At 41.2% G+C, this 19,545-nt stretch overlaps 1 pseudogene; it reads right to left on the bottom strand.

Annotated features, from left to right (window-relative positions):
- The window catches only part of LOC110506241, a 72,369-nt pseudogene that overhangs the window by 20,853 nt on the left and 31,971 nt on the right, over positions 1-19,545 (bottom strand).

The raw sequence follows: 19,545 nt of genomic DNA, 5'->3' as shown, positions 1-19,545 counted from the left end.
ATTTTCATGTGCTTGAGGGCGCGTATGCGTTAGAGTGCTTCGTCTGTTCCAGTCAGCCCCAGATGAACTAGGATTGCCCGGTTGGAATGATATTCGATATGTATGATTATAACATCCTGAAGATTGATACTTAGTTTGACCAGTTTCGTCGATGTGTAATTTGGAAGTTTTGATGCAAAATTATTCTGGACCAGAAGTCATTTTTTGGGCATTTGAGCTGAAAGTGGTAGCAAATGCTGCTACTTGGACACTAGAATTGAACATTATGAAACAAAACGATTTATTGTTGAACTAGCACTCCTTGCACTACATTCTGATCGAAGACCATCAAAGGTAAGGGAATATTTATGTTGTAATTTTGTATTTCTGTTGACTCCAACATAGCGGAGAAATATTGTTACGTCTGAGCGCTGTCTCAGATTATTGCATGGTAGGCTTTTTCCGTAACGTTAAAAAAAAATGTGACACAGCGGTTGCATTAAGAACCAGTGTATCTTTTTAATTATATGTAGAACATTTATCTTTAGTCAAAGTTTATGATGAGTATTTCTGTTATCTGGCGTAGCTTTCTATAATTCCTCCGGACATTTTGGAGAATTTTCTGAACATGGCGTCAATGTAATCAGAGATTTATGGATATAAAATGCATATTATCGAACAAAACATAAATGTACTGTGTAACATGTCATATGACTGTCATCTGATGAAGATTTTCAAGAGGTTAGTGAATGATTTTTTGTTTAAACCTGCTTTTGTGATTTTATTTTATTTTTATTTTTTTCTGTTTTGGTGGTGGTCTAACATAAATATATGCTGTGTTTTCGCCGTAAAACATTTTAAAAATCTGACACGCTGGGTAGATGAACATGGTGTTTATCTTTCATTTGAGGTATTGGACTTGTTAATGTGTGGAGGTTAAATATTTCTAAGAATATTTTTGCATTCCCTGCGCCACCATTTCAGCTGAACGGGGGGTGTAGTTCCTGTAGGGGAACCCATAGGCTTAACAAGTTGACCAGCATTTTATAGCACTTCATGGCTACTGACGTAAGTGCAACGGGGCGGTCATCATTTAGGCAGGTTACCTTTGCTTCCTTGGGCACAGGTAGGTCAAGCAGACCACAGGGTGGTATTTACAGATTCGGTCAGGGAGAGGTTGAAAATGTCAGGGAAGACAGTTGACGGTTGCACATGCTTTGAGTACACGTCCTGATAATATGTCTGGTCCAGAGGCTTTGTGAATGTTGACCTGTTTAAAGGTTTTGTTATTCCTTGTTAATGTGTGTTCATGTACTTCTCATTATTTCACCATGTATTACTTTAATGATGTTAAAAAGATCGCTAGATAAAAAGGGATTAGCCGACCCCATTGAAATGTATGGTGTTTAGCTTGGCAGTTAGCTAGCCCCATTGCTATTAATATTTCTCTCTTTAATCGTCATGTAAACTAGTCAGCATGGATGTGTGTGTATGCAAATGTGTATTTGTGTTAGTATACTCACCTGTGTCCTACCTGTTTAGTCTATTTTGGTTCATCCTGGATGTTCACCTCCATGTAAAATGCCCTATCTACAAAGGACTATTGTAGCCTATATCTACCTTGTGAGACCTCATTATTCTCTCCAAACATGTTATGTGTTACTGTTTAGCTTTGATACATCCAATTCTACGTGTATCTATATATACAGTACCAGTACACCTACTCATTCATTGTAGAAAAATAGTGAAGACATCAGAACTATGAAATAACACATATGGAATCATGTAGTAAACAAAAAAGTGTCAAACAAATCAAAATATATTTTATATTTGAGATTCTTCAAATAGACACCCTTTGCCTTGATGATAGCTTTGTACACTCTTGACATTCTCTCAACCAGCTTCATGATGTAGTCACTTGGAATGCATTTCAATTAACAGGTGTGCCTTCTTAAAAGTTAATCTGTGGAATTTCTTTCCTTCTTAATGCATTTCAGGCAATCAGTTGTGTTGTGACAAGGTAGGGGTGGTATACAGAAGATAGCCCTATTTGGTAAAAGTTCATGTTATGTCAAGAACAGCTCAAATAAGCAAAGAGAAACGACAGTCCATCATTACTTTAAGACATGAAGGTCAGTCAATACAGAAAATGTCAATAACTTTGAAAGTGCAATTGCAAAAACCATCAAGCGCTATGATGAAACTGGCTCTCATGAGGACTGCCACAGGAATGGAAGACCCAGAGTTACCAGGATAAGTTCATTAGAGTTACCAGCCTCATAAATTGCAGCCCAAATAAGTGCTTCACTGAGTTCAAGTAACAGACACATCTCAACATCAACTGTTCAGAGGAGACTGTGAATCAGGCCTTGTTGAATTTATTATGGATTTATTATGGATAAATGAATAAACAATATCCCCATTTGAAATATAATTGTATCTAGGTAAACTTATACTCTGTTTATAAGTAATAGACAATATGAGTTCATAAGAAGGAATTGTGTGACAGGACATTAATAAAAAGTTAATGAACACCATTCTTACTAGGCAGGAACAAATGGGTTGTGGACTGTGTAAACACATAAGGTCGTTAGCCTATGGTTGACCCTACTGAGACTTAGCTCTGGGGTTTTTAGATAAGACAGTGAGTGCATTCCTAGGTTTTCTGTTAATTAAAACTGTCAGTTCAGTGGTGATCGATAATGTTGAGGGGTCAAAAGTTATCTGGGAGTGTGTTAGTAAGTTAGAATGAACTTTTCACCTCACTTTGTCCCGGTCGAGAGGAGGGGATTCGGTTAAGGCAGTGTAATGACGTCATGATCTGTATATAAACTGATGCATGTGTTTGAGTGATAGCGCGCTCCGAGAATAAATTATATTACCTATTATTTAAAGACTGGTCTGCGTCTATTTTATGCAAACAAGAAATCTTACAAATTCTCATAAAATAGATTAAGGGCTTTCAACTGATGAAAGCACATTGGCATAATTAAATTATACTAACAGGCCTTCGTGTTCGAATTGCTGCAAAGAAACCACTACTAAAGGACACCAATATGAAGAAGAGACTCGGTCCAAGAAACACGAGAAATGGAGATTAGACCAGTAGAAATTTGTACTTTGGTCTGGAGTCCAAATTGGAGAATTTTGGTTCCAACCGCCATGTCTTTGTGAGACGCGATGTGGGTGAACGGACGGTCTCCGCATGTGTATTTCCCATCGTAAAGCATGGAGGAGGAGATGTTATGGTGTGGGGGTGCTTTGCTGGTGACACTGTCTGTGATTTACTTAGAATTCAAGGCCCACTTAACCAGCATGGCTCCCACAGCATTCTGCAGCGATATCCCATCTACTTTGGGCTTAGTGGGACTATCATTTGTTTGTCAACAGGACAATGGCCCAACAACCTCCAGGCTGTGTAAGGGCTATTTTACCAAGAAGGAGAGGGATGGAGTGATGCATCAGATGACCTGGCCTCCACAATCACCCGACCTCAACCTAATTGAGATGGTTTGGGATGAGTCGAACTGCAGAGTGAAGCAAAAGCAGAATATGTGGTAACTCCTTCAATACTGTTGGAGAAGCATTCCAGGTGAAGCTGGTTGAGAGAATGCCAAGAGTGTACAAAGCTGTCATCAAGGCAAAGGGTGGCTATTTGAAGAATCTCAAATATAAAATATATTTAGATTTGTTTAACACTTTTTTGTTTACTACATGATTCCATATGTGTTGTCATAGTTTTGATGTCTTCACTATTATTCTACAATTTACAAAATAGAACTCTAAAACTTTTGCCCGGTAGTGTATATGAGAATATCATACTTACCTTTTGTCATGCTGTGCTTATCATTTTTGTGCGTACAGTTTTAGACTTCTGAAATTCAATCTCTAGCCTGGTTGTTGGAGGATTAGCGTGAAGAAAAGTTTAGCTGGCTATCTACCTAATGAAGCGCTCATTGGAGCATGACTTTAGTGAGAACTGCAAACATAATGTATTATCAGCTGTTTGAAGTTGTTGTGCAGAACTGAATGTAAAAATACACAAAAATGTAACTCATGGAGTGGGAGAATAGACATATTGTACATAGAACATATCTACATCTTATCAGACTTGCTTTCAATGAGAATGACATGTCAACTCCCATTTATATGTGATCACGTATATCTACTGTATGTGATCATCATGGTTGCACCATTTCTGTGCAGTAAGCAGTTTGTTTCTACCTCTCTATATACACTGCTCCAAAAAATAAAGGCAACACTTAAACAACAAAATGTAACTCCAAGTCAATCACACTTCTGCGAAATCAAACTGTCCACTTAGGAAACAACACTGATTGACAATAAATGTCACATGCAAATGGAATAGACAACAGGTGGAAATTATAAGCAATTAGCAAGACACCCCCAATAAAGGAGTGGTTCTGCAGGTGGGGACCACAGACCACTTCTCAGTTCCTATGCTTCCTGGCTGATGTTTTGGTCACTTTTGAATGCTGGCGGTGCTTTCACTCTAGTGGTAGCATGAGACGGAGTCTACAACCCACACAAGTGGCTCAGGTAGTGCAGCTCATCCAGGATGACACATCAATGCGAGCTGTGGCAAGAAGGTTTGCTGTGTCTTTCAGCGTAGTGTCCAGAGCATGGAGGTGCTACCAGGAGACATGCCAGTACAACAGGAGACGTGGAGGAGGCCATAGGAGGGCAACAACCCAGCAGCAGAACCGCTACCTCCGCCTTTGTGCAAGGAGGAGCAGGAGGAGCACTGCCAGAGCCCTGAAAAATGACCTCCAGCAGGCCACAAATGTGCATGTGTCTGCTCAAACGGTCAGAAACAGACTCCATGAGGGTGGTATGAGGGTCCGACGTCCACAGGTGGGGGTTGTGCTTACAGCCCAACACCGTGCAGGACATTTGGCATTTGCCAGAGAACACCAAGATTGGCAAATTCGCCACTGGCGCCCTGTGCTCTTCACAGATGAAAGCAGGTTCACACAGAGCACTTGACAGATGTGACAGAGTCTGGAGACGCCGTGGAGAACGTTCTGCTGCCTGCAACATCCTCCAGCATGACAGGTTTGGCGGTGGGTCAGTTATGGTGTGGGGTGGCATTTCTTTGGGGTGCCGCTCAGCCCTCCATGTGCTCGCCAGAGGTAGCCTGACTGTCCAGGAGTTGGCGGATGCTTTAGTCCAGGTCTGGGAGGAGATCCCTCAGGAGACCATCTGCCACCTCATCAGGAGCATGCCCAGGCGTTGTAGGGAGGTCATACAGGCACGTAGAGGCCACACACACTACTGAGCCTCATTTTGACTTGTTTTAAGGACATTACATCAAAGTTTGATCAGCCTGTAGTGTGGTTTTCCACTTTAATTTTGAGTGTGACTCCAAATCCAGACCTCCATGGGTTAATACATTTGATTTCCATTGATAATTTTTGTGTTATTTTGTTGTCAGCACATTCAACTATGTAAAGAAAAAAGTATTTAATAAGAATATTTCATTCATTCAGATCTAGGATGTGTTATTTTAGTGTTCCCTTTATTTTTTTGAGCAGTGTATATAGGTATATAGACCAAGTTCAAGGTCAAATTGCGGATAAAATCTACCCAGGACATCATGTCACTTTTCCGGTACCGGGTTTAATTTTTATTTAATTTGTTTCATTACGTGTTTTGCTAGTTTGAGACCTATACTTATGTAAGCAGATGAAGGGTCATGGTTGAAAAAAATATGTTAAATAGTCATTTGACCCGGAACAGACGGGAGGGTTAAAGTGCTCTACACAAGGTTGGTTCAATGCCATTAATACTGTAATGTGCATCAATATCTTCACCTTTAGAGCTGTCAACACAATAGTGTTCTTTAAAGGGGCAATCTGTGATTGGTTACACACCATGGCAAAGAAATATGACTTTACTTACATGTCATGTGCTTGAATCATTTGATTATATGAGGGTCAAACTATTTAATATTTGCTCTCCTTAAAGAGGCAATTTTCAGTTGTTACGTTCATTTTTAGACTTTTCAAATAATTATATACTGTAGACCCATTGATTCTTGAAGAATATTACTTCCATATTCTCATGAGTTTAGTTCAAAACTATCAGCTTGTTTTACTCCACTGTGTATAAACAATTTAATTGTAAATAGTTACATAGCCTATTACATAGTTTTTACCATGTTTTGAGGCTATCATTTTGATATCATGAATGGTCAGTCCTTGCATCCATAGCTCTGATGAGTGGTTACATTTCTCCAGTCCCATCCCTCAGCTGTTTACCAAATCAAATGCAGGGTGTTGGCTTTGTTATTGTTTGAACTACAGATGGCCCCTTTAAAGTGCTGCAAATACTCATTTAGCATTTTAGCACTGTCTAAATAAGCAGGGATCAAAGCACTGAACCTTTGATGCTCTCTGGCTTCTTGGCGACCTCTATGGCGTAGTAAGCAGGGAAGATGCCGCGGGTGCCTGTACGCATGTTGTAGCCTTCGTACCAGTAATCCTCTGCTTGTACCTCCACCAGTAGAGGGTCATCCACCTCCAACTCCAGCTCGTCATCATGGCGAGGGACGAACCTGTAGCCATCACAGAAACAGGGGCAAATAACCAGACAGAACAACACGTCAGATTTTAGAACCTGTTCATGCTTAGAGAGACAATTTGTTAACTGTGTAACATTCAAGTCCACACCTGTGTACTTTGGCTGGTAACAGATACAGTGCACTCAGCTTATACAGATATACAACTGAACTGCTCATAGTGGTCAAACACCATAACTAAGAAATACTCCTGCTGTGTCATGTGTCATTTGGTGTCATGTGTCATGAATCATTTGGTTTAATCATCATGATCAAACTGTTTAATATGTGTCTTCCTTAAAGGAGTAATCTGCAGTTGCTACATACATTTTTTTTAAACTTTTGAATTAATTATACATTGATTCTTGAAGAATATAACTTGTATCATAAGCTTAGTTCAACTGTCATACGCCACCAGAACCCAAAATATAAGCGTGTTTTAATCCCTTGTTTTGCTAAACAGAGGGTGCATGACAGTACATGAAGGATTACTTGTCTTATACTGTTCAAATGTATGATGAAGTTACGAGTAATGGTAAAAGGATCACCAAATTGAAACATTTCTGTGGTAGTACTTCCATGAATTTCACTGTAGTATTTGCCCTCTCTGTTGAACACAGACCAACAATACACCAAATGACGCGTATTGAGCAGCCCGTTGGTTTGGCAAAATCTGTGTCCAAATCAGTCAAACACTCAATATTTATTGAAAATTTTATTGTATATTTTGCTTTTAAGAGGTCTGGGGGTCTCATTTTTCAGAGAGCCGATCTGTGACCTGCCAAATAACATTCTTATTTAATTGATTTTATGACTCCAGATTTGTCCACCTTGCCGGCTTGGGGATTCAAACCAGCAACCTTTTGGATACTAGCCCAATGCTTAGTTTAAAGATAATTGACATTAGATCATAGTTAGCTTAGCACAATTGCTGGAAGTCTCAAGGTACAGTAGCCAACTCCTCTCAAAAGCATGGAATAAATATCTCCTAGCTACTCCAAAGCTGGATGGTTAGCACTTTCTATGTATTTTTACAAGTATGTATAAAACTATACAATTTCAATTCTAGTTGTTTTAAATGCAGTTATTTATTGAACAATTTGATGTAAAATACACATTTAAAAAAAATCTGCTGTAGGCGCAAGAAAAGGCTCTGTGCAACCTATCAAGTCAACAGACAATGCTTCAGTTCTGAGCTAGATAGCTGGTAGTTTGTTTAGTGTTCTTCGCCTCTACTAACTCCACATCTCGCATGTGGGAGCGTAATCATCGCCTGACACTAATTTCCATAACGCATCGGACATAAATATCCCAAGAAAATATTCCTATTCATGAAAATCACCAATGAAATATATTAGCCTTTTGTTAATCACCCTGTCATCTCAGATTTTCAAAATATGCTTTACAGCCAAAGCTAGACAAGCATTTGTGTAAGTTTATCACAGCCTAGCATAGCATTATGCCCTGCTAGCAGCAGGCAACATTTTCACGAAAATAAGAAAAGCAATCAAATTAAATCATTTACCTTTGAAGAACTTCGGATGTTTTCACTCACGAGACTCCCAGTTAGATAGCAAATGTTCCTTTTTTCCAAAAATATTATTTTTGTAGGCGAAATAGCTCCATTTGTTCTTCATGTTTGGCTGAGAAATCGACCGGAAAATGCGGTCACTACAACGCCAAACTTTTTTCCAAATTAGCTCCATAATATCGACAGAAACATGGCAAACATTGTTTAGAATCAATCCTCAAGGTGTTTTTCACATATCTATTCGATAATATATCCACCTGAACAATTGGTTTCTCATTAGAAGCGATTGGAATAATGGCTACCTCTATACTTTACGCAAGATTTTCTGCGGGAGCCATCATGTGACCACTTGCTCAATGTAGTCCCTTATGGCTATTCTTCAACATAAATGCGTAAAAATACACCTTGGGGAATACGTAGAAAGCGTAAGCTCATTCGTAGCCCATTCACAGCCATATAAGGTGTCATTGGCATGCAGCGCTTTCAAAATATGGGGCACTTCCGGATTGGATGCAATATTCGTGCACAATTTCTACTGAAAACATAAAATTCCCTATTTGTGGAATGACGCAACTATCCATAGGTTTTTCTGCTCTTGATTCCAAGAGACTCATTTGGCCTGTTAAATCTATTTGTCATGGAGGATAACTTTACAAGAAACCTTACTAAATACTACAAAGCAAGGCTGAAGTGCAAACGGTCAATTACTTTAGTGGTTAGGATTACCAAAGTGCTCTGTATAAGTATGACGTTAGAGGTCTTTGTTTAATCAGTGCTAGGATGTAGTTGTGGGTTCAATTCCCACATAAGCTATACTCAGCAAAAAAAATAAATGTCCTCGCACTGTCAACTGTGTTTCTTTTCAGCAAACTTAACATGTGTAAGTATTTGCATGAACATAACAAGATTCAACAACTGAGACATAAACTGAACAAGTTCCACAGACATGTGACTAACAGAAATGAATAATGTGTCCCTGAACAAAGGCGGGGTCAAAATCAAAAGTAACAGTCAGTATCTGGCCCTAGACCTCACCCTCCGATCCAACAGGTCCCAGACGTGCTCAATGGGATTGAGATCTGGGCTCTTCGCTGGCCATGGCAGAACACTGACATTCATGTATTGCAGGAAATCTCTCACAGAATGAGGAGTATGGCTGGTGGCATTGTCATGCTGGAGGGTCATGTCAGGATGAGCCTGCAGGAAGGGTACCACATGAGGGAGGAGGATGTCTTCCCTGTAACACACAGCGTTGAGATAGCCTGCTATGACAACAAGCTCAGTCCGATGATGCTGTGACACACCGCCCCAGACCATGACAGTCCCTCCACCTCCAAATCCATCCCACTCCAGAGTACAGGCCTAGGTGTAATGCTCATTCCTTGATTGATAAACACGAATCCGATCATCACCCCTGGTAAGACAAAACCGCGACTCATCAGTGAAGAGCACTTTTTGCCAGTCCTGTCTTGTCCAGCGACGGTGGGTTTGTGCCCATAGGCGACGTTGTTGCCGGTGATGTCTGGTGAAGACCTGCTTTTGCTTTTGTTGTAAACAGGCCTACAAGCCCTCAGTCCAGCCTCTCTCACCCTATTGCAGACAGTCTAAGCACTGATGGAGTGATTGTGCGTTCCTGGTGTAACTTGGGCAGTTGCTGTTGCCATCCTGTACCTGTCCCGCAGGTGTGATGTTTGGATGTACTGATCCTGTGCAGGTGTCCGTCCTGTCTCCCTGTAGTGCTGTCTTAGGCGTCTCACAGTACGGACATTAAAATGTGTTGCCCTGGCCACATCTGTAGTCTTCTTGCAACATGCATAAAGCAAATTCACGTAGATAAGCAGGGACCATAGGCATCTTTATTTTAATTTCTAATGGTTCATTGAATAAGCATGTTTAACCTTTTATAACTAGGGGGCGCTATTTTAATTTTGGGATGAAAAACGTTCCCGTTTTAAACAAGATATTTTGTCACGAAAAGATGCTCGACTATGCATATAATTGACAGCTTTGGAAAGAAAACACTCTGACGTTTCCAAAACTGCAAAGATATTGTCTGTGAGTGCCACAAACTGATGTTACAGAAAAAACCCAGATAAAAATCCAATCAGGAAGTGCCGCATTTTTTGAAACCGCCTCATGGCAATGACTCCTTATATGGCTGTGGAGGAGCTAGGAGTCAGCTTACGTTTTCCACGTTTTCCCCAAGGTGTCTGCAGCATTGTGACGTATTTGTAGGCATATCATTGGAAGATTGACCATAAGAGACTACATCTACCAGGTGGTCGCTTGGTGTCCTCCATCGCAATTATTGCGTAATCTCCAGCTGCAGTATTTTTTCGTTTGCCTCTGATGAGAAACCGACTGCCACGAATTATTTTTCATCGAATAGAATTGTGAAAAACACCTTGAGGATTGATTCTAATGATTTGCCATGTTTCTGTCGATATTATGGAGCTAATTTGGAAAAAAGTTTGGCGTTGTAGTGACTGCATTTTTGTTTTTTTTCCTTAGCCAAACGTGATGAACAAAACGGAGCAATTTCTCCTACACAAATAATATTTTGGGAAAAAATGAACATTTGCTATCTAACAGAGTCTCCTCATTGAAAACATCCGAAGTTCTTCAAAAGTAAATGATTTTATTTGAATGCTTTTCTTGTTTTTGTGAAAATGTTGCCTGCTGAATGCTAGGCTTAATGCTATGCTAGGCTATCAATACTCTTACACAAATGCTTGTGTAGCTTTGGTTGAAAAGCATATTTTGAAAATCTGAGATGACAGTGTTGTTAGCAAAAGGCTAAGCTTGTGTTTCAATATATTTATTTCATTTCATTTGCGATTTTCATGAATAGGAAACGTTGTGTTATGTTAATGAGCTTGAGGCTATGATTACGCTCCCGGATACGGGTTTGGAGTCGCAAGAAGTTAAACCTTTTACAATGAAGATCTGTGACGTTATTTGGATTTTTACGAATTATCTTTGAAAAACAGGGTCCTGAAAAAGGGCCGTTTATTTTTTTGCTCAGTTTATATACTGAAGTATGTTCTTAATAAGTCACTTTGTATAAATACCTGCCAAATTTCATTTGCAGTAGTGCAGTTGACAACAACGATGATGGTGACCAAGACAATAATGATGTGATGATGATAATAAAGGTATATCTCACCTGTAGACGGCTCTGTGACTCTGTTCCCTCTCCTCCCCATTAATGAAGCAGGAGAACAAGCCAAATGACTTTGCACCTGGAGAAGTCAAAAGCAAAAGAGAATTTGTTTTTTATTCTGAAGTACTGTTTTCAAAGTATACCTAACAGAATACACACTGTACTTACAACAATCACTTTGTTTATTTATCCCTTATTTAATAAAAGGCATCCCGCAAGATTCTACTCTGGGTCCAGTATTTCTTAATGTCTACAGTGCCTTCAGAAAGTATTCATAACCCTTGACATATTCCACATTTTGTTGTGTTACAGCGTGGATGAAATTTGTTTTTCTCCCCATCTACTCATAATAACCCATAATAATCAAGTGAATATGTTGAATACATACACTACTGTTCAAAAGTTTGGGGTCACTTAGAAATGTCCTTGTTTCTAAAAGAAAATAAAAAAAATTGTCCATTAAAATAACATCAACATTGATCAAAAATACAGTGTACACATTGTTAATGTTGTAAAGGACTATCGTAGCAGGAAATGGCATTTTTTTAAATGAAATATCTACAGAGGCCCATTATCAGAAAGCATCACTCCTGTGTTCCAATGGCACATTGTGTTACCTAATCCAGGTTTATAATTTTAGAAGGCTAATTGATCATTAGAAAACCCTTCTGAAATTATGTTAGCACTGCTGAAAAAATGTTGTTCTGATTAAAGAAGCAATAAAACTGGCCTTTAGGCTAGTTGATTATCTGGAGCATCAGCATTTGTGGGTTCTATTACAGGCTCAAATTGGCCAGAAACAATGAATAGAAAGAAGAGTGGGAGGCTGAGGCTGACAACTGAGCAAGAGGACAAGTACATTAGTGTCTAGTTGGAGAAACAGATGCCTCACAAGTCCTCAATTGGCAGGTTCATTAAATCATACCCGCAAAACACAACAGTGAAGAGGCGACTCCGTGATGCTGGCCTTCTAGATAGAGTTGCAAAGAAAAAGCAAAAAAAAAAAGCAAAAGTCAGAAGTTTACATACACTTAGGTTGGAGTCATTAAAACTCATCTTTCAACCACTCCATACATTTCTTGTTAACCTCTTGATCCTACTTGAGATGCAGACGTCTCAAGTAGGCACCTGGAAATGCAAATGCGCTACGCTAAATGCTAAATGTACTCGTTAAAACTCAAACGTTCATTAAAATACACATGCAGGGTATTGAATTAAAGCTACACTCGTTGTGAATCTAGCCAACAAGTCAGATTTTTAAAATGCTTTTCGGCGAAAGCATGAGAAGCTATTATCTGATAGCATGCAACACCCCAAAATGCCTGAAGGCGACGTAAACAAAATAATTAGCGTAGCCGGCGCTACACAAAAACGCAGAAATAAAATATAAAACATTCATTACCTTTGACGAGCTTCTTTCTTGGCACTCCTATATGCCCCATAAACATCACTATTGGGTCTTTTTTTCGATTAAATCGGTCCATATATACCCAAAATAGCCATCTATGGAAACTGTGTAATTCAGAATTGTTGTTTCAAAACGCTGCGTCATTTTTTTAAATTAAAAAAGTTGACGATAAACTTTCACAAAACACTTCGAAATACTTTTGTAATCCAACTTTAGGTATTAGTAAACGTTTATAATTTATCAAAATGATCACGGGGCGATGTGTATTCAATAGCTCCACGTCTTGAAATCATGGTCGGAAAACGTTCCTCCAAAACATCCTGTCAGAGACCGGAAGAAATGGAATCCCCCTCCTTTGTTTTCCCAAGAAATAACTCTCAGGAAAATGACGACAATGGCGACATCGTGTGGAAGCTGTAGGAATTGCATCCGTGTCCATATTTAATTTGGTGTCCTTTAAACAATATCATGCAAGTGGCGCATGGAAATTATTTTCAGCTTTCAGTGACCAGTTTTTCTTGCGCTTTTCGATGAAACACACGCTCTGTTATAGTCACAGCCGTGATTTAACCAGTTTTAGAAACTTCAGAGTGTTTTCTATCCACACATACTAATCATATGCATATACTATATTCCTGGCATGAGTAGCAGGACGCTGAAATGTTGTGCGATTTTTTACAGAATGTTCGAAAAAGGAGGGGGTAAGCTTAAGAGGTTTTAACAAACTATAGTTTTGGCAAGTCGGTTAGGACATCTACTTTGTGCATGACACAAGTAATTTTTTCAACAATTGTTTACAGACAGATTATTCCAGCGGGTCAGAAGTATACATACACTAAGTTGACTGTGCCTTTAAACAGCTTGGCAAATTCCAGAAAATGATGTCATGGCTTTAGAAGCTTCTGATAGGCTAATTGACATTTCAATTGAAGGTATACACTTGGAAGTATTTCAAGGCCTACCTTCAAACTCAGTGCCTCTTTGCTTGACATCATGGGAAAATCAAAAGAAATCAGCCAAGACCTCGGGAAAGAAATTTAGACCTCCACAAGTCTGGTTCATACTTGGGAGCAATTTCCAAACGCCTGAAGGTACCATGTTCATCTGTACAGACAATAGCAAGCAAGTATGAGCACCATGGGCTCACGCAGCCGTCATACCGCTCAAGAGGGAGATGTTAAGTCTCCTAGAGATGAACGTACGTTAGTGCAACAAGTGCAAATCAATCTCAGAACAACAGCAAAAGACCTTGTGAAGACGCTGGGGGAAACGGGCACAAAATAATCTATAGCCACAGCAATACGCGTCCTATATCGACATAACCTGAAAGGCCGCTCAGCAAGGAAGAAGCCACTGCTCCAAAACAGCCATAAAAAAGCCAGACTATGGTTTGCAACTGCATATGGGGACAAAGATCATACTTTTTGGAGAAATGTCCTCTGGTCTGATGAAACAAAAATAGAACTGTTAGGCCATAATGACCATTGTAATGTTTGGAGCAAAAAGGGGGAGGATTGCAAGCCGAAGAACACCATCTCAACCACGGAGCACAGGGATGGCAGCATCATGTTGTTGGGGAGCTTTGCTGCAGGAGGAACTGGTGCACTTCACAAAATAGATGGCATCATGAGGTATTGAAAATTATGATATATTGAAGCAACATCTCAAGACATCAGTCAGGAAGTTAAAGCTTGGTCACAAATGGGTCTTCCAAATGAACAATGACCCCAAGTATACTTCCGAAGTTGTGACAAAATGGCTTAAGGACAACAAAGTCAAGGTATTGGAGTGGCATCACAAAGCCCGGACCTCAATCCCATAGAACATTTGTGGGCAGAACTGAAAAAGCGTGTGCGAGCAAGGAGGCCTACAGACCTGACTCAGTTACTCCAGCTCTGTCAGGAGGAATGGGCCTAAATTCACCCAACTTATTGTGGGAAGCTTGTGGAAGCCTACCCTAAACTTTTGACACAAGTTAAACAATTTAAAGGCAATGCTACCAAATACTAATTGAATGTATGTAAACTTCTGACCCACTGGGAATGTGATGAAAGAAATAAAATATCTACTATTATTCTGACTTTTCACATTCCTAAAATAAAGTGGTGATCCTAACTGACCTAAAACAGGGATTTTTACTCAGATTAAATGTCAGGAATTGTAAAAAACTGGTTTTAAATGGATTTGGCTAAGGTATATGTAAACTTCCGACTTCAAATGTATCTCAAACTGGCCAATAAAAAGAAAATAAGGAGAAGGACAAATAAACACAGACACTGGACAGAGGAACTCTGCATCCCGGAGATGCCTCTTCACTGTTCATGTTGAGCCTGGTGTTTTGCATGTACTATTTAATCAAACCCACAAATGCTGATGCTCCAGATACTCAACTAGTCTAAAGACCAGTTGTACTGCTTCTTTAATGAGAACAACAGTTTTCAGCTGTGCTAACATAATTGCAAAATGGTTTTCTAATGATCAATTAGCCTTTTAAAATAATAAACTTGGATTAGCTAACACAATGTACCATTGGAACACAGGAGTGATGGTTGCTGATAATGGGCCTCTGTACGCCTATGTAGATATTCCATTAAAAAATCTGCCGTTTCCAGCTACAATAGTCATGTACATCATTAACAATGTCTACACTGCATTTCTGATCTATGTTGATATTATTTTAAATGGACAAAAAATTGTGCTTTTCTTTCAAAAACAAGGACATTTGTAAGTGACCCCAAACTTTTGAACAGTTGTGTAAGTCTTCCCACCCCTGAGTCAATACTTTGTAGAAGCACCTTTGGTGGCAATTGCAGCTGTGAATCTTTTTGGTTAAGTCTCTAAGAGCTTTCCACACCTGGATAGTGCAATATTTGCCCATTATTCTTTTTAAAATTCTTCAAGCTCTGTCAAGTTGATTGTTGGTCATTGCTAGACAGTCATTTTCAAGTTTTGCCATAGAGTTTTAAGGCGATTTAATTCAAAACTGTAACTCGGCCATTGTGGTCCATTCAATGGGGTCTTGGTAAGGAACTCGTGTAGATTTGGCTTTGTGTTTTAGATTGTTGTTTAAGGTTACTGAAAGGTGAATTTGTCTCCCAGTGTCTGTTGGAAAGCATGAAACAGGTTTTCCTCTGCTTATAGCTGTTTTCCATTTTTTTTATCCTAACAAAGTCCCTAGTTCTTGCTGATGACAAGCATATCCATAATGTGATGCAGCCACCACCGGGCTGGAAAATATGAAGAGTGGTACTCAGTCATGTGTTGTGTTGGATTTGCCCCAAAGATAACGCTTTGTATTCAGAACAAAAAGTAAATTTCTTTGCCACATTTTCCAGTATTTACTTAACTGCTTTGTTGCAAACAGGGTGCATCTTTTGGGGCAGCAGGGTAGCCTAGTGGTTAGAGCGTTGGACTAGTAACCGGAAGGTTGCTCGGATCCTCGAGCTGACAAGGTACAAATCTGTCGTTCTTCCCCTGAACAGGCAGTTAACCCACTGTTCCTAGACCGTCATTGAAAATAAGAATTTGTTCTTAACTGACTTGCCTAGTTAAATAAAGGTAAAATAAAAAAACATATATTTTTAGTAAGTACAGACTTCCTTCTTTTTACTCTGTCATTTAGGTTAGTATTGTAGAGTAACTACAATGTTGTTAATCCATCCTCAGTTTTCTCCTATCACAGTCATTAAACTCTGCAACTATTTTAAAATCACCATTGGCCTCATGGTGAAATCCCAGAGCAGTTTCCATGCTCCAACAACTGAGTTAGGAATGATGCCTGTATCTTTGTAGTGACTAGCTGTATTGATACACCATCCAAAGTGAAATGAATAACTTCACCATGCTCAAAGGAATATTCAGTGTCTGTTTTTTACACATCTAAATAATCGGATCCCTTCTTTGCGAGGCATTAAAAAACCTCCCTGAACTTTGTGGTTTAATCTGTGCTTAAAATTCCCTACTACTACACCAGAGACCCTGGGTTCACGCACCGGCCGCGTCCGTGGGGTGATGCACAATTGGCCTAGCGTCGTTCGGGTTAGGGATTGCTTGGCCGGTAGGGATATCCTTGTCTCATCGCGCACCAGCGACTCCTGTGGCAGGGCGGGCGCAGTGCATGCTAACCAAGGTTGCCAGGTGCACGGTGTTTCCTCCGACACATTGGTGCGGCTGGCTTCCGGGTTGGATGCGCGCTGTGTTAAGAAGCAGTACGGCTTGGTTGGGTATCGGAGGACGCATGACTTTCAACCTTCGTCTCTCCCGAGCCCGTACGGGAGTTGTAGTGATGAGACAAGATAGTAGCTACTAAAAACAATTGGATACCACGAAATTGGGGACCCAGACCCTGGGTCTCGACCCCGCCCCGTGAAACTGGGTACTGGACTTCCTGACGGGCCGCCCCCAGGTGGTGAGGGTAGGTAACCACATCTCCACCCCGCTAATCCTCAACAATGGGGCCCCACAAGGGTGCGTGGTGCTAGCCTCTCTACACTTACTCCAGTGCTAGCCTCTCTACACTGGCTTCCTGTCAAAGCAAGGGCTGATTTCAAGGTTTTACTGCTAACCTACAAAGCATTACATGGGCTTGCTCCTACCTATCTCTCTGATTTGGTCCTGCCGTACATACCTACACGTACGCTACGGTCACAAGACGCAGGCCTCCTAATTGTCCCTAGAATTTCTAAGCAAATAGCTGGAGGCAGGGCTTTCTCCTATAGAGCTCAATTTTTATGGAACGGTCTGCCTACCCATGTCAGAGACGCAAACTCGGTCTCAACCTTTAAGTCTTTACTGAAGACTCATCTCTTCAGTGGGTCATATGATTGAGTGTAGTCTGGCCCAGGAGTGGGAAGGTGAACGGAAAGGCTCTGGAGCAACGAACCGCCCTTGCTGTCTCTGCCTGGCCGGTTCCCCTCTTTCCACTGGGATTCTCTGCCTCTAACCCTATTACAGGGGCTGAGTCACTGGCTTACTGGGGCTCTCTCATGCCGTCCCTGGAGGGTGTGCGTCACCTGAGTGGGTTGATTCACTGATGTGGTCATCCTGTCTGGGTTGGCGCCCCACCCCCCCCCCCCCTTGGGTTGTGCCGTGGCGGAGGTCTTTGTGGGCTATACTCAGCCTTGTCTCAGGATGGTAAGTTGGTGGTTGAAGATATCCCTCTAGTGGTGTGGGGGCTGTGCTTTGGCAAAGTGGGTGGGGTTATATCCTTCCTGTTTGGCCCTGTCCGGGGGTGTCCTCGGATGGGGCCACAGTGTCTCCTGACCCCTCCTGTCTCAGCCTCCAGTATTTATGCTGCAGTAGTTTATGTGTCGGGGGGGCTAGGGTCAGTTTGTTATATCTGGAGTACTTCTCCTGCCCTATTCGGTGTCATGTGTGAAGTGTGCGTTCTCTAATTCTCTCATTCTCTCTTTCTTTCTCTCTCTCGGAGGACCTGAGCCCTAGGACCATGCCCCAGGACTACCTGACATGATGACTCCTTGCTGTCCCCAGTCCACCTGGCCGTGCTGCTGCTCCAGTTTCAACTGACCTGAGCCCTAGGACCATGCCCCAGGACTACCTGACATGATGACTCCTTGCTGTCCCCAGTCCACCTGACCGTGCTGCTGCTCCAGTTTCAACTGTTCTGCCTTATTATTATTCGACCATGCTGGTCATTTATGAACATTTGAACATCTTGGCCATGTTATGTTATAATCTCCACCCGGCACAGCCAGAAGAGGACTGGCCACCCCACATAGCCTGGTTCCTCTCTAGGTTTCTTCCTAGGTTTTGGCCTTTCTAGGTAGTTTTTCCTAGCCACCGTGCTTCTACACCTGCATTGCTTGCTGTTTGGGTTTTAGGCTGGGTTTCTGTACAGCACTTTGAGATATCAGCTGATGTACGAAGGGCTATATAAATACATTTGATTTGATTTGAGTTCTGAGCCCTCTCCTGTACTCCCTGTTCACCCATGACTGAATGGCCATGCACGCCTCCAACTCAATCATCAAGTTTGCGGACGACACTACAGTGGTAGGCTTGATTACCAACAACGACGAGACGGCCTACAGGGAGGAAATGAGGGCCCTCGGAGTGTGGTGTCAGGAAAATAACCTCACACTCAACGTCAACAAAACAAAGGAGATGATTGTAAACTTCAGGAAACAGCAGAGAGAGCACCCCCCTATCCACATCGACGGGACAGTAGTGGAGAGGGTAGTAAGTTTTAAGTTCCTCTGCGTACACATAACGGACAAACTGAATTGGTCCACCCACACAGACAGTTTGTGAAGAAGGCACAGCAGCGCCTCTTTAACCTCAGGAGGCTAAAGAAATTTGGCTTGTCACCAAAAGCACTCACAAACTTCTACAGATGCACAATCGAGAGCATCCCGTCGGGCTGTATCACCGCCTGGTACGGCAACTGCTCCACCCACAACCGTAAGGCTCTCCAGAGGGTAGTGAGGTCTGCACAACACATCACCGGGGGCAAACTACCTGCCCTCCAGGACACCTACACCACCCGATGTCACAGGAAGGCCATAAAGATCATCAAGGACAACAACCACCCGAGCCACTGCCTGTTCACCCCGCTATCATCCAGAAGGCGAGGTCAGTACAGGTGCATCAAAGCTGGGACCGAGAGACTGAAAAACAGCTTCTATCTCAAGGCCATCAGACTGTTAAACAGCCACCACTAACATTGAGTGGCTGCTGCCAAAACACTGACTCAACTCCAGCCACTTTAATAATGGGAATTGATGGGAAATGTAAAATATATCACTAGCCACTTTAAACAATGCTACCTAATATAATGTTTACATACCCTACATTATTCATCTCATATGTATATGTATATACTGTACTCTATATCATCTACTGCATCCTTATGTAATACATGTATC

The sequence above is a fragment of the Oncorhynchus mykiss genome, chromosome 26, assembly GCF_013265735.2.
Source record: "Oncorhynchus mykiss isolate Arlee chromosome 26, USDA_OmykA_1.1, whole genome shotgun sequence".
NCBI classification, from domain to species: domain Eukaryota; kingdom Metazoa; phylum Chordata; class Actinopteri; order Salmoniformes; family Salmonidae; genus Oncorhynchus; species Oncorhynchus mykiss.
Note: the sequence above shows the minus strand (reverse complement) of the source record. Positions and strands in the feature narration are given on the sequence as shown.